We start from the raw sequence: 11,654 nt of genomic DNA on the forward strand, positions 1-11,654 counted from the left end.
TGTATTCCAGATTTTATTCACTCCAATAAAGATCTTAAATATTTATCTTAATTAAGAATAGACACGCTAAAAGCCAACTTTTTTGTGTTACGAGACTATGCTCTTAAATCATTATCAGAAAAGTGTGAAAAGAAGCAAGGTTTTAAAATTAAATAAATGATTTATTTCCCTTGAATACAAAAACAAAAGTGTAAAGAAAAAAATTAAGGTATTGCAAAGTAATTCCAAAATAATCATAGATTTACAGCCACAAGTCCTAATAATAAAATCTTTAAAATAAAATGTAATGGACTTCCAACTTAAATTGAATGCTGAAAGTTAATGTGGGTTTGGTTGCCTGTGTCGTGGTGGTCTTTGGCGAAATACAGTAATATAATTCCAGTCTGAATTCACTATAAATCCGAATGAATATCTTTGCTAAAGAATATTATTGTATGAGCAATCTGTATTTCCAGAGAAAAAAAAACTACTTGAACAAAGGAATTTGAAGAAACGAATTCTACCCGAAATTAACTTTTGGACACAGCAATAATTCAATATATTCTGCTAGATTTTAAGGCACTAATTACAGACTTCAGAAAAGCATCGTGTTACATGACAAACTTAGACTCAAAACAAACCCCGGATGAGGATCAAAAGTTCATTGCTCTAGAAGGAATATAAAGTTTGTTACCATAAGGCACTTGAAGGAAATCACGTAGTCAAGTGTAACTATATAAAAATACGATGTTCTTGTCTTTTACCTGTTACGAGTCTGTGCTCTTAAAATAAGTAACATAAAGGAGTGAAGACAACAAGCTTTGTAAAATTTAACAAATAATTTATTTCTCTAGAATACAAAGTGAAAAATGAGAAAAAAAGAACTTAAGGTATTGCTAACTAAATCTAAAAATAATCCAAGAATTAAAGACACAGGTTCTAGTAATAAAAAGTCCTGGATAAAACTCAGTTCAAATCCTAAAGAGATCCGAAATTTAAGGCGATAACTTGAGAAGTGCTGGCGTGTCAACAGTCTCTTGTTGAAGCACATGAATATTATTCCAGATTTGAATTCAGTATAAATTCCAATGAATGTCTTTATCCTAGAATAAAGAATTGTGTCAGCGCACTTTTGTATTTCCAGAGAAAATAATCAATTGAAGTCAAAAATTTGAAGAAAATAAAATTCAGCTCAAACTGGTCACAACATAATACAACTTAAAGTGCTAGCCGTGAAAGCACGACTGGAGAAATCCTCACAGTTACAAGATTATATAGTTGTATGCTTGATATCAGGTCAGAATTAACAATTTTCTAAAAACAACCATTACCTAATGAAAAATAACCTTCTAGAATGATCTAATGAGCCTTGTTTATTTACAACACAATATCCTGAAAAGTTCACTTAGGAATTCCAAAACCCTGACCATGATCAACATATTGACTCCTTCTTTACCTGAATAATAATCCTGATAATACGCTCATACACATATAGATTAATGAAGCTATTATTAGCTGTTTATATAAATGAAATAAATTTTTTAAAGAATTAAAAACGACAATCAGGTCAAACAGAAATAAACTCAATTTTTGGACAAGGTCAATTCCAGCATACAATGTTACATTACAATAACATGTAATGGAAAAAATGTTAAAACTAACAACACACATAACTAAAATAAATATACATAACATATGATAATGATCCTCATTCAGAGTATAAAATAATGTTGTTTACAAAATTGTCATTGATTTTGGATAAGGTCAGCAACTAGATTCAGTGTTGGTTACCCACAACATATAAAATATATTTAAAAAAATAATAAACAAACAATGCAAACTAAATATGCGTAACGCTTCACATACCCCTTGGTTTACTGAGTATGGTTGTGAACGTTGGCCGTTGAGCAAAACGATGGCATTGACTTAACGAGTCAATTTCCACAGTTCTTCTTTTACTCTAAGAGTGTCAAGCTTATAGAAACTGTCATCATGCCATACTATATTAAAGACCTTCGCACTGTCAGAGAATGAGATATATTCTTTTGAGTGTCTTTCAACATCGAATGCTATTTTCTAATTTATAATGAAGGCTGTAATAACGCTACTACATTGGCATCGAAATCCCTGTTGTAATTAGTGAGGAAATTCGTTCCTTCTGTTAAACTGAGTAAGTCTCTAGAACAGTACTTTTTTTAATATTTTTTGAAAAAACTTTGGATGACTGAGATATCCCTTTAGTTACTGGGGATGACTGAGATATCTCTATAGTTACTGGGGATGACTGAGATATCTCTATAGTTACTCATATAGAGCACATCTTTCTTTTTACCCTTGCAAATGTGAATAACAATTACACGTTTCAGATAGAGTATGTTTCCAAAGAGACGACGCGGTTGTATATATGGCACTAATCAACTAAGGAGCCAGATAGCATATTCTGCATATATTTTATCATAACCACTTGATTTGTTTCCGTCAACTATTTCACGTCCTCTTCAATGGCATTGGTTGTCAGCTCCTTCTTCAATATCCGAATCCCCAGTATTCCTAATCTCATCAGCAAACGCTTCCTTGAAATGACTGTCTGGTGCCTCAGTTCCTTTTTAAAAATGCGGAGGCCGTGCGTCTCGAATTATTGAGGGTACAGAATTATGTATCCGTGTATGTATAATTCGAAACATATAGTGTCTCTGACCCTTCTTACTCAGTCTTACTATCATGTAGAACTTACCTATATCCAATTCTCCAGTTTTTTCTAACTCATTTAACGTTTTCTGTTCGAACTGTTACTTTTTGCCTTATTTAATTGTTTTTCTTTCAGAATTTTCTCTCCGCACTCTTGTATTCTGCATATATTCTACATTGTGTCGGGGGGGGGGGGGGGCATTTGTCTTTTATTCAGATAGATTGTTTTCTTCTCATTTCTTTATGCAGCTCAGAAACAGTTTAAAAAGATTTCAAGTAGAATTTAGATGCGGTTCAAAATCTATCTTTTTGGAAGATTGTTTATCAGCTGAAATCACGTAAAACAGACGCACCATTATAAAGACTGTATTGTACGTCCGCAGTGTGGTGTACATGTATAGTTTTAATGATTTTCATTGTTTGATTGATTTCATTTTTGTAAATGTCCAACTAATCTGCAGAGGAAATTTATCTAGTTTATAGTAACTGGATCGTGCAACAAGGTATATTCCTGAAATTGTTCTGGAAGTATCAACTATGTTCTTCCAGGTACGTGATCAGAGAGATTTAGATGATGATCGTCTTTGATAAATAATAATAATAATAATAATAACAATAATAATAAAATAATGTGGACATAGCACTGCGCCTAATCCTTAGAAGATCTAAGCGCTTTACAGTATTAGATAGCACATAAAAACATATACAAGAAAATTACAAAAATGAACACCATGAAAGAAAAGCAATGCTGAACAAAAATGAACACCATGAAAGAAAAGCAATGATGAACAAACTTAGGGAAGTGAACATTAATAAGTATTTAAGTATGTTCTTGTAGTCCAATTAAGAGAGTTTAAAAGACCTCTTAAATGAGGGCACAGTGTTCTTGTTGCTAAGATCTGTGGGCAATTCGTTCCACGTAGCTGGACCTTGGTAAGCAAAAGAACATTGTCCGTGTGACTTCGTCTTAACAGTGGGAACTATGAGAATACGAGTGTCAAACGAGGAACATAACTTTCTAGGTAGAGTATAAACATGGATGAGGTCAGGTAGGTGCCTTGTAATTGAGCCAATCAACGAAATGTAGCATAGTAAACAGTTTTTGTATTTGATTCTGGATCGAACGGGTAGCCAGTGAAAGTTACAGAGCAGGAGAGATGTGTGCTCAGTTCTTCGTAATCTAAAGATGATCCGAGCAGCCGTGGTTTAAACTTATTGAAATTTCTGTATATCGATTTGAATTCCAATAGCACAGTCTTAAAAGTACTAAGGAAAACAAAAGTGTTTAGGTGGCATAAACCGAAAGAAAATTGTGAATGATGCTGATGAAATCGCAGCTCCAGATATTCAGCCTTGCATACGTTCATAACATGTAAGATTCGTACTGAATGTGTAAATTTATTGTTGGCATGGCTGATATCTATTTTCTGAGGGAAAAGATGTGAATGAGAAAGTCTTTGCGTAGTGATCAGGATGGGTTCAGTTTTATCATCTTTCATCTGCAGCTTGTTACATGTCATTTGTGAGTTTACATCGGAAATGCACCTCTCTCGCTTTGGATGGTAGCCTCAAATATGTATACTGGAGTGTCATCAGCGTACACTTGGTGATCTGTGAGACTTGAGAGCGGCTGAGTGTATATAATAAAGAGAACTTGACTAAGAACAGAGCCTTGTGGTACACAAAACGTAGATCAACTCGGCTGGAGTATTTTCCATTTAAAGACAGTTTTGTCCTGTTGACTAATGAGGACTTGAACACCATAGTAAAGTTGTACAGTGAAAATCATTCTGAAGACGGTGAGGAAATGTACAATCGTCTATTGTTTCAAATGCCGCAGACAAGTCAAGGGTAATGAGCACTGGATCTATCAAAGCAGATGGAAAGTCATTCAGTACTCTGTCGAGGGCGATATTCAGATTGTATATTGCTAAAAATACTGTTCAAATTCAGATGAGATAAAAGTTGAACAAAACAACTGTTTCTAATATTTCAGAAATGAATGACATGTTTTAAACAAGTTGGTGGTTCTTTAAATTTATCGGGTTCAGTTTTGGTTTAATCAACAGTGGATTTACAATGGCAGTTTTGAAAAAGTCTGGGACTTCCCCGGATGAGAGGGAACTATTGATAAAATCGGCTAATCAAGGCAATATTGAATCGAATCACTCAGGTAGCAATGGTGTTGGAATCGGATCGAGTTCACGTGACTTTTGGCACTCTTCATCGCAATTGTATGTACCAAATCCATATAGACAGGTTCAAATGCTGTAAAAGGTTACATTGTATATTCTGTATCAATAAATGTATGGTCATGATGAGTCAGTTGAAATTGCGTTATCAATCTTGTCTCTAATAGATTGAACTTAGTCACGGAAGAAATTTGCAAAAAAGTCCGGAAGGTCGATAAGAGAAAAGAAATTTGGATGTGGTGTACATTTATTCCTTCACATTATCTTGTTCATAATGTCGAAGAGCTCTTTGCAGCTGGAACTTTCAGTGATCTTAGTACTGTAGCAGGCTAAATTTTGCTGCATGAAGTATGTAATATTCTTCTTGGCAGCTTCGTAGATCATTATTGTTGGTACTACGGAGTAAATCTTATTTGAAAAAGGGTACATGAATTTAATCGAGTAAGAGACGAGTGCTGGCCTTCTGATGAGCAAAATATATACCCTCTCATTGTAAACGTGTTTACTACTTTTAGAGATTAAACACATATGTTCAAAGAAAATGAAACAAGTAACCTTTATCGTACTTACTGAGCCACTTCTTTCAGCAAATTTTCGTAGAGGTCACCATAAAAAAAATCTAAAGTTTTCTGGCTATACTCATCGAAAACGCATCCCACTGTTTCCATTACTTCCTTATAATCAGTGATAAATCTTTCGTTGAAGGAAACCACACACAGAATTTGAATAATTGAAAGCGCACATATTAATTTCAACTGCAAAAATTCTGTCGTTTCGAACGTTTAGAATATGGCAGACAAGCGGCGATTGGATAGATAATTGCAATTCCTTCAACGGCAGAGGGGACTTTTGTTTTACACGGATGCTTCGGAATTTTGTTATCCTGTCATGCTAAATCAATAAATCTCTGCGAATGCTCTTTAGAAATTTTAGTTATAGTTATTCTGGATGCAGCCAATGCTCTTGTATACACACAATAGCTAATTCCTGGAGTAAAGAACAAAGATGGGGTGTTCTTAATATAATTTCCTCTGCGTTCATTGTCAGTATGTTTAGAAAAGTTATGCAAGCTATACCCAAAACACTCTATCGTAGATAGGCTACTTACATGTGCTCATGTCTCAATGATACCTGTCCATGCTAATAGAAACTAGCGTTTCCGGAATATTAATTTGAACAGTACTAATTTCTCCACTGTCTTTCGACGACTGTTTTGTATTGGAACATTTGTAATTTTCAGTGCTGAATTGTACGCATGTCTGTATATTATTTCACTGAGCCCCTTTAGACCGTATCTCGCCTAAATTACAGAGACAAACATTTTGTTTTTGGCTCCTATTCATTCTGCTATCATATCGCTGATTCGTATACGGATTGGTATAGAAACATTATTCGTAAGATTAATGTCATATGTGTATGATGTGTGTGATGTGATTTTGATTTTTAACGTAGCTTTAACAATTTTTCAGTCATATCGCTACGATGTCTGCAATGTGGCAGTTTATAGTGATGTCTAGCAATGGGGCATCATGCCGCAGACATGTAGCATGATGTCCCACCCAGTCACATTATCCTGACACCGGGCAGATCAGTCCTAACACTAACCTCTTAATGCTGAGCGCCAAGCGAGGCAGCTGTTAGTACCGTTTTTGTAAGTCTTTGGTATGACTCGGCCGGGGATCGAACCCACGACCTCCCGCATCCGAGGCGGACACTCTAACCACTAGGCCACCGGAGCGGTCTAATGTCATATGTAAAGTATGGGGTATTTCTTGTAGCCTATAGTTGGCACTGACATGCTGTACGTCCGGATATTTCTAGTAGCTTAAAGCTAGCTTTGACTTAATGTACGTCTGGATATTTCCTGTAGCTGATAGCTGGCATTAACTTGCTATACGTCTGGGTTATTTCTTGTAGCCGATAGCTGGCATTGGCTTTTTTGTGTCTGGTGTAGCCGATAGCTGGCATGGAATTGCTGTGTATCTGCGTATTTCTAGTAGCTAATAGCTTGCATTTATTTGCTATACATCTGGGGTATTTCTTGTAGCCGACAGCTGGCATTGATTTACCGTACGTCTGGGGTATTCGTTGCAGCCGATACCTGGCACTGAATCGCTGCACGTTAAGGGTTTTTCTTGTAGCCGATAGCTGATATTGACTTGCTGTACGTCTGGTGTATTTCTTGTAGCCAATTGCTTTGCATTGACTGACTGTACGTCTGGGGTATTTCTTTTAGCCGATAGCTGACATTGATTTGTTCTACGTCTTGGGTATTTCTTGTAGCCGATAGCTGGCATTAGCTTGCTTTACGTCTGGGATATTTCTCGTAGCCAATATCTGGCATTGATTTGTTGTCCGTCTGGTGTATTTCTTGTAGCCGATAACAGGCATTGACTTGCTTTACGTCCGGGGTATCTCTTGTAGCCGATAGCTGGAGATGACTTGCTGTATGTCTGGTGTATTTCTTATAGCCGATAGCTGGAGATGACTTGCTGACGTCTGGTGTATTTCTTGTAGCCGATAGCCGGAGATGACTTGCTTTCTGTCTGGTGTATTTCTTGTAGCCGATACCTGGAGATGACTTGCTGTACTTTATGGGTACTTATTGTAGCCGCCAACATCTGGCACTGACTTTCTTTTATTTTCTTTCTCGTCTGTCCTTCACCTGTTTGTAATTTATCTGCTGCATTATCATAATTGTGTGCCGTAGTTCTTTTGGTCTTAGCTTTCGGATATTGCGACACTTCGATTCTTTGCTGTGGTATTCCTGATGTTGGTATGTCTATGATTTTGTTAGTCTGACAAGATGCTGTTACGAGACTTTTGTTGGTCGTTATTGATTACAGCTTTATTTTATGTTGTGCTTGCTGCAGTTAGTGTCTCGTAGATATGCACGAATAAAACTGGTCATCTTTCCTTAGGAGCGAGATAATTGAATAAAGTTTGCATGTTGAAACTGAATTCAACGATTCTGCATACTTACGGTTTCAATTTGCTTCTTATTTACGGCTCGCAGCTTTTCAGTAACCATTGCAGGACTCTTTATTAATTCTGCTGCTGTATTTAGGTCTGCTTCCAACAGCAGTTCTGATCATCTTGCCTTCTCCATGCCAGATTCAAGTAGTTTTATTTTATCGTCCTTATTATGGATAATCTCCTTCAAACTTCCGATAAATCTTCTCATTTCTTCCACAATATTTGCACGCTCATCTCATACTTTATAAATTATTTTAGATCAATGCATTTTTCGTATTGCAACGTTGGGTTTATTTTATTTGTCTTGAATTTTACTCCTTAAATCGTCTGTCGATGTATTTGCTTTCAATATATTCTCATCACTTAATTATCCAATTTCTTGCTGATTATCCATACCTTCAGACTGGCGGTTCTGCCCTGCTTGTTTGCACCAAAATTGGACATACACGCCCTCACTTCACTAGTGTCACCATCACTTTCTTGAAAATAAAACATTGCATATATATATATATATATATATATATATATATATATATATATATATATATATATATATATATATCCTTCTATTTTTTCCTTCACTGTAGTATTATCTAAACGCGGTGCCCTCTCCACCGGCCGACCAGAGGGATATCTAGAGTGATCTGACCTACCAATATCATGCAATGATATGCGAATATGGAGAAGAGACAATATTCCAAGACTAAGCGAAAGCTCTAGCTTAAATGACTGTCCGTTTAATTTACCAAAATCTGCTCTTATTTCTACAATATTGTTATTTCTTAATTGAGATATGCTCGGTTCACTTTTATCTGAATCCAGCGTGTTTACTTTTTTTTTTTTGTCTTTGTCACGGAATTGTATAAATCCCTTTATTTATTATATACATGTACTCGGGTTTCGTTGTACAATATTTCAAAACATTAAGTTGGGTTCATATTATACTGCACGTGCGAAGTGCTTTCGATGGAAAAGACCGAATACTTTCAGCGCACAGACGATGTATGACTGCATCGGCTGTGTATGAATGCCTCACCGTAAGATTAAATCTTCACATTACGGAACATTTTGTCAGTCAGCGGTCTACTTTAAGGACTTGCAGAGTTGATTGGAGTCGACGTGGTACCAGCTGTAGATCTAGCCACAGAAGTTGATCATAGCAGCTGTAAAGTTGAACCACAGCAGCCGTAGAGCTGAGTGAACAATGTTGCTGGTCGAGTAGCAGGTGTTCGGGCATTGCTGACTGATTGGTGGGCGCTGATTGCTTGATTGACCAAGGAATTGAATGGTAGTTGTGACTACCTGGAATACTGACTGCTTGATTATTTAATGTGACTGGTAGCCAAGTGTGCTGCTGACGGAGTTTGTAACTCCATACATGTAATATTTTAGCCGTGGACTAATTTTGCAGTTTATAATACCCAGTGTTTTGGAATTGTAAAGATGTTTTATATATCTGTTCCTTTGTATTCATCATTTTACTACTTGAGTAGAACACCTCATTGTTCACTATCTGAGTGAATACATTTTACTATATGAGTAAAGTACCACATTTTGTACTATTTGAGTAAAACACCTCATTCCTTTTGTCGTGTGAAATTACTATGAAACATTCATCTTTGCCCTTGCACTGTATAAAGTCATTTATTTGTATTTTCATTTGTTGCATTATTAGGTTCGTGCGGATTATGTTAATTGTTCCAATATTTGGATCTTATACACGTACGCATTAATCATAATTCTTTTCTCGTTCAAGTCATTCATCATTAAACATTGTATCTGTATCACCATCAAAAGTGTTCTTGCATAAATCCGAAATCCAACCCGGTTATCTTGTTAGTCTTATTGAAATCAATGACCTATAATTTATTGGATGCTAGTCACAGTAAATACGCCAGTGTGGTGACCCCGTAAGATACTCAGAATATAAACCGTTTCTTCTTCTTCTTCGTCTTCTTCTTCTTCTTATTATTATTATTATTATTATTGACGCCGATTTATGTAAATAATTCGCAAACTGTGCCAAGAAAACCAATCAACTGTGAGACTGACTAAAGCGACAGGCTATGATCAGCTTTCTGCTCTGCATACTGAGGAAGCAAAGAAAATGAATAGTACAGATGCCTGCTGGACTAGTTTTCCGCCTTGGAAGACGTGCCGCAGACACGGTTTCAAAATTATTGACTTCAAACATACACAGCGTCTAATTATTGACATATGTACGATTGTCGTCGAATCCGAGAAAAATACCGACTCGTCTTTTTATAATGTACTTCTTTAAAAACAAGCAAAGACAGAACAAACAACCAGTATAAATAAAAAATACACACAAAAATAAGTCACTGAGCAAGCAGCTTGGCTTGAGGTCGCTGAAAAGTAAACTAGGTTAGGTTCCACAGAATAAAATGCAAATACTCGAATGCTAAAGATGTTTATCACTCGGCTTGTACATTATCCCACTGAACATAGATTTTAAAGCAAAAGCCACTATTTCGGCAGTGCATTCATCATATAAGATCCCATTTTATCGAGTAAATGAAGGGTTAAATGTGCAACAAGAAATCTTTGCATCATTTGCAAGCTCATTAAACAAATAAATACATACACATGGACGTACATCTATAACAAATTACAGTCAAGATTAGAAAATCACTGCAAGTTCTTTTCAGCCACACAGTATATTCTCAGAAGCACATCATAAACCTATACCATCAGAGTGATCGAATTTAGAAGAGGTGCCCAAGTCATAAAATCCTTTAATTGACGATCGTCTTGTATGCAAGTCTGAGAAGAATGTTTCACCCAAACACGTTTTATTTTCAAAAGAGGATTATTCGAAACCATGCGATATCAGGTGAAACAAGTCAGCAACTTTTACGCACACAGTGCTGAAATACTTTGCTTTCATAGGCAACAAAGCGTACAATTCAGCCAGAATTACCTGTCTTCCTACAGGAAACCTTGCTACAAGTGTCTCTCAATTGCCTAATGTACAAATGACCATAATTCATAGTCATCCAATTTGGCCTAACACGATCTTCCTTTTTTGTACTATGACAGCAACTGACAATTCTACGTCATTGGCTAGATGCTCTACATGAAAGGTAGTCCAAAATTCCTGGATGTATGCAGAGTAGCAAAGTGTACAGTTGTGTTACAAACGGTGTTATGGTGTGGTGGGAATGGCTATCGATGTCTAGAGGATTATCGCCTGGATCGAGTGAATAATAAAAAAAGAAAGAAATTAATGGATGGAATAAATGGAGATCTGAGCAGAGATAAATAATAAAAGAACAAGAACTTCCTCAAACAGAAATCGTCTCTTAAGACTTCCAATAAGCGTACTTTGGATCTTTCTGCGAGAGAATATTCGCCATTTCTCTCGGAGTCAAGATTTCTTACCTTCCCTAGAAAAACAGACCGACAAATTTTCGTACACATCATAAAACTAAGCATGACAAACCCACCCATATTTAAATTATCTAGTCAGGATTTAAGTTTTTTTTTAACCGCCATAATTAACATGCCCATCAAGGGTTTGGAAAATTTCACATCCTTTTGCTTTCCTACTAAACTGCTCTCTGTAAAGTTTTAACTTACGATAAATACATCATCAAGTACAAACGCCATTTCTGTCACATATTATCACTTAACATTCTTGATAGACAACCTAAGCCTCGCCCGTTAAACTGACACCGTTCTCGAACAGACCTCATTAAAAATCAAATATGTCCCCACCAGACCGACTAAAGTACAGTATCCTTACCCCTGCCATTGATTTAAATTGCGTGCCAAATCAAATACATCCATCTAAATGGC

Source organism: Sinohyriopsis cumingii, chromosome 14 (assembly GCF_028554795.1).
Source record: "Sinohyriopsis cumingii isolate HCF-2022 chromosome 14, ASM2855479v2, whole genome shotgun sequence".
Lineage (NCBI taxonomy): Eukaryota > Metazoa > Mollusca > Bivalvia > Unionida > Unionidae > Sinohyriopsis > Sinohyriopsis cumingii.